General features: G+C 42.2%; 1 long non-coding RNA gene across 1 annotated transcript; it reads right to left on the bottom strand.

Moving 5' to 3' along the window:
* Positions 1-260: 260 nt before the first annotated feature.
* On the bottom strand, positions 261-5,116 carry LOC146403663 (uncharacterized). The gene is made up of 3 exons (XR_014844981.1): positions 4,992-5,116; positions 1,116-1,333; positions 261-750 (listed from the first exon to the last, which is right to left on the bottom strand). It is a non-coding gene; the product is annotated as an uncharacterized LOC146403663 (long non-coding RNA).
* Positions 5,117-5,387: the final 271 nt, after the last annotated feature.

The following is a 5,387-nucleotide window of genomic DNA, read 5'->3' as shown; positions in this document are numbered from 1 at the left end:
GCAAGAGAATGCGATTGAAAAAACAAAAGGTAACATACCAAGAAATTTGGGAAGGGAAGTATTTGGGGGATATGGTGGCCACGAAAGCAAGCGTCATTTTCTTCACCATTAGAGGAGGACATGAAGAAAGGAAGGACCCAGACATTAGTGGATATTAGGCTTATTGAGGTACAACCACTTTGGAAATTTCTAATGCATTGAAACATACACCTGCTGCTATAGACAAGGTTTGTGTCCCCCCCAGAATTTATACATTGAAACCTCATCCCCAACGTGATCCAAATGTGATGGCATCTGGACATGGGGTCCTGGGGAGGCTATTAGATCAGGAGAATGGGGGACTCGCAATGGGATTAGTGCTCTTATCAACGAGAACCCAGAGAGCTCCTTTGCTTCCTCAGAGCCATAGAGGGTGGAATAGTGACATGAAAAATACACCTGTAACGAGGAAGCCTACCTTACTTGTTCTTATCCCATGTGATTTTGACCATCCTCACTCTTAGGATGAAAAGCAGAGTAAAGCAGGGAGCTCCTGTCGTGGCTCAGTGGTCTTGAACCTGACTAGTATCCATGAGGATGCAGGTTTGAGCCCTGGCCTTGCTCAGTGGGTTAAGGTTCCGGCGTTGCAAAGACCGGTGGTGTAGATAACAGACACTGCTCCAATCCCGCATTGCTGTGGCTGTGGTGTAGGTCAGCAGCTACAGCTTTGATTCAGCCCCTAGCCTGGGAACATGTGCCATGGGTGCAGCCCTAAAAAGACAAAAAAATAAGTAAAAATAAAAACAATGAAAAGCATCCCATAGTTCTGCCATTTTCTCGCCTTGTCTGTCCCTGTCTTTCTCAGATTTGGCGATTTCACAGAATCTCTTTCTGAATGGATGAATTGAATTACTTTTTTTCTACCAGCTAACCTGGATACGCTTCCCTTTCCGTATAACCAACTTCCTTTCAGATAAATAACCCACACTTCAAGGAGGAGAAAGGAGAGACTTGAAAGAACTAAGAGAGGGAATGAGTCAGGGTTGACCTCAAGGTAGTCACGGCTCTGTTTAGCCTTCAAGGATGAAAAAGTGTCATTCAATGAGGGTTCAGGTGTCATCAGTGGAGGGACCCACCCGAGCAGTTCAGTTTTGCTGGATTATGAAATCCAGCCTGGAGCCCCGTGTCACGAGCTCCAGCACATGTCTTTGTAGGAGGTGTTGGACCTCTTGCCTTTCATCCTGTGGGTTTCATTTGAGAAACAGTCAACTAATAAAAAGAAAATTGGAGGCCAAATCCCATCTTTTGCTCTGTTCTAAGTTTCCAAAGGGCAGGAATCACTTCTGGAAATTTTCTGTTTCGAAAATCAGAAATTAAACGGCTGGAGCCAGGCAAGTACTCCAAAGAAGTCGAGGCATGAGTTGTTTTTAAAATCACGCGGCCCTCCCACGGCTTTCATTTCCCCGCCCCCCTCTCCCCTTTCCCAGAGACACGGATACAGAGAAACATTTCTTTGATAAAATCAACCATCCATGTGTAATGACAAATGCAGACAACACTTTCCCCAAGTGCTGGGGGACAAGAGAATGTGGTGGTGACACTGAAATTGAGGGTAGACACGCAGCTGTATGCCACATCGCCCAATCCCTGCCATCAGGGAACGTGTAACCAGTACCAGCAGAGCTTCCAACTCTTCCAAAGAAGTGAGATGGAGAGTCCTGTTGTGGCTCAGTAGTAGGGAACCTGACTAGTATCCATGAGGACACGGGTTTGATCCCTGGCCTCGCTCAGTGGGTTAAGGATCCAGCATTGCTGTGAGCTGTGGTGTAGGTCACAGATGCAGCTCAGATCCTGCGTTGCCGTGGCTGTGGTTTTAGGCTGGTAGCTACAGCTCGGATTCATCCCCTAGGCTGGGCACTTCCATATGCCACACATGCAGCCCTAAAAAGCAAAAAATAAAAAATAAAAATGAAGAAGCAGTGAGATGTGCATATTTTCATGTAAACCACTGTCTTTTTAAAAGACTGGCTAGCACTTTTTCAAAACACCCTGTAGCTCAGGGAAAACAAATGTACAAAACAAATACAACTTGGGGCTTGACAGTTTGCAGCCTGGTAAGTGTCCGGTGTTGCCACAAGTTAGGGTTTAGGTCACAGAAGCAGCTTGGATCCAGCAGGGCTGTGTAGGCCTCAGCTGCAGCTCTGATTGGATACCTATAGCCCCAAGCACTTCCATATGCTGCCATGGATCCAACCTTAACAAAAAAAAAAAAAAGTAATTTTATAAAAATATAAAATAATCTATGCCCAGTCCATTAAAATAACTTCCTTACTATATAGATATTAAAAATTAACATAAAAGGAATAAATACTTTATAGGTTGTCATGTACTTTAAGTTTTTTTCCAAAAAATACTTTTTTTTTTCAATTCAGAGTTACTTTTCAAACAACTAAAAAATCCTGCAATTTTTTTCCAGGGCTGTGTTTTTTAATTAAAAATTGATATATACATAGGGAGAATAACCAAAATACAGAGTTTTTTCCCCATGAGTTAATAACAATATACAAGGAAAATAATTCAGCACAATTATTTCTTCCTTTGTTTCTGTCATAAATTTGGTTTTATACTGTTTGAAAGACATTTATATTTTGGTTGCATTTTGTTCAAAATAAGCTGGCAATACTCAACCAGCCCATTAACAAAAGGAGTATGAAGGACTTCCATATTTTAAGATGTTGAGAAAGCAATTATTGAAAATAGAGCTTGCAAGCTGATATTCATACATAATAAAGCAAGGAAGGAACTGCACAAAATATAAACTGAGAACTCCAATAGTGTACAGGAGGCAGTAATTTTGGAATTCTTTAAATATTTGTGGGTAAATTTGTGCCTATGTAATTTTGCTTTTAGGACACAAATTTCTAGAATTAAAATTATTTCATTTTGAAAATCTGCACTTTTTTAGATTGAAATTGCCCTCTAGAAGTTTTATATCAATTTTCACTAGCAAATACTGCTTAAGAAATTGTCTCAAGTTCAAATGTATCCTTGTTGTAGGATTTCTTTTGCCTAATAGTCATCTCAGTCTACCAACCACCTGACGCAGTCCATCTTCCCTGGAACAGAGTGAGTTAAGGGTGGAGAAAAGTTAAAAATATGTGTAAGAGAAGTTCCATCCTTACGGCAACAAAATGGAGAAAAGGATTCTCCTTCCCCTTCAATACATTCTATAGTTCAGCTTTGTCCGTAGGGTGAAAATGAAGCACCAGTAGCCCCAGAGCCCTTTCTGCCAAGCGTGGCAACTTCAGGAGGATGGAACATCTTTCTCCCAATATCCATATAACAACCGAGAAAACACATCTGATTTGCCTTGCTTGGGTCACCTGCCCATCCCTTATCCAATCACTATGTCCAAGAGAATGGTACCTAAGGATGAGCCAGGCCTGAATCAGGTGCCCATCCCTGAGCTTTGGGGTGCGGGGCCTATTTCTAAAAGAAGAAGGATGTGAAAATGTGCTGAACAACCTGCCAGGCTCACCATTTTGAATAGCAGTGGGTTTGGAAGTAGACGTATCGGTTACTTTTAAGCTTTAAAACCACCCTGTGAGAGAGGTCAAAAGAAAAGGCAACGTTCCCTGAATGGCCTGGCACATCGAAAAATGTCTGAGATGATGAGCAAATGGGATGGTGGGGGACACTCTTGTGAGATTAACTCTATGGTCCCCACGTTAAAAAGAAGAAAAAAGGTCAGAGACATTAAGGAACTTGCCCAAGTTTACGTAGATAGTCAACGGAGGACCCAGGCCTCCCAGCAATGCTCCCTGTCTGGGGGATTATTGTCCATACTGAGTCTTAGCACCAGAATTCAGGTGCCCAGTGCCCACCAGTATTCTCCATGCCACTCCTGAGTTGCCTTTTCTCCCACACCCCAAATCCTGAAGTGCCTAATAGTCTACTCTGGGTCTTGACTGCTCTCTTCCAAGTGATTCTCAAACTTTAAGATTCTGATTGAGTAAATATTGGTTGGGGCTCAGGAATTTCCATTTTTTTGCTACAGCTATGAAGTTTGAAGACCTCATGCAAAGGTCTGCAAAGTTACCAAGTCTGGCCACCCCATTTCTCCAGAAAATGGTATCCTTCTCATTTCTGCATTCCAAATCTTGACCAAGTTCCTCTCATTAGTAAAGTCCATTCAGAATTCTTCAGTGAAGGAAGTGATACAAATACACCATGAATAAAATAGTCCAACATAGCATGCACACACACACATGCACACACACACACACACACACACACACACACACACACACGAGACATATGAATGGCCTGTCACCCATCCACAGCTGATCACTGATTAGTTTTCAAAATTAAGTTTGGCCAACAAAACCATTTTCCTTCCTTGCAAATTAATACTTCAATTCCAGCTATAACATTCCTGCCAACTGGCAGTTCAGATGTTTCTTAAAAACCTCTGGGAATGAGGAATATTCTTCTCTAAATGTGCAGGCTATTTCCATTGACCCCACATCTATCCATTTGTAGCTTCACCCACTAGTCCTAGCTTGATCCCTAAAGCATGAATATATCAAATCAAATTATCATTCCAAATGGCAGCCCTTCAAATATTTGATGTCACTGGTCTTGTCCTCTGAAGACTAACTTGCCAATTTTAAGCATAACTGGAATCCCTTGACCATCTCAGCTCTCATTTATTTACTCAATAAATACATATCACTTGCAAGGAACTAAATGCTTTCCATGGAAAGAACTAGACATTGTGGTTTCTGGTGCTGGCTTTGAGCCTTAAGTCAGGGTGACCCTTGGGGAAATTTATCTCCTTATTGACACCATTAGAGGGTTTGGTTAGAATCTCTAAATTCTATGTTATTTAGAGATTCATAATAAAAAAGGGCTCCATCTTCCCTTCTCCATTGTTCCCATCTATCTTTTTTTGGTATTTCTTTTCCCTTCTCCTCTGAGTTGTTCTGGTTTCCTCCCTACCATTTTGGTACCTCTGGATAGTGCTCTCTTTCTTCTAGCGAAGTCTCTGTCAATCATGGACCCTGTTTCTCTTCCTCTCCCTGCATTTCTCTAACTCTGCCTCCCTCGCAGTCCTTCAGTTGACTTCTGTCGCTCTGTATTTTTCTCACCTTAAAGAACGGTATGTGAACAAGGGTTCGTGGGAGGGAAAAAAAAAATCAAAACCAGGACAGAGTGTCTCTGGGTGAGGTTCTCAGAAGCCCAGCAGCCCACAGAAAGTTTTCAGCCAACCAAATCCAGCTCTGTTAACTGGCGCTATGCATACAGATTCCCAGACCGTAGCCTCCTCTGCTGACCTGGCAGGTGATGAAAGACCTTGGAGGCCAAGGATACCAAAAAAATATTACTGTTCCAAGAGTTAATGGTCT

Source organism: Sus scrofa, chromosome 4 (genome assembly GCF_054392235.1).
Source record: "Sus scrofa isolate SSC_HxYL_T2T_F1_AM1 chromosome 4, Sscrofa_HxYL_maternal_Yorkshire_Landrace_v2.0, whole genome shotgun sequence".
Lineage (NCBI taxonomy): Eukaryota > Metazoa > Chordata > Mammalia > Artiodactyla > Suidae > Sus > Sus scrofa.
The sequence above is the reverse complement of the archived record's forward strand: the minus strand, read 5'-3'. Positions and strand labels throughout refer to the sequence as shown.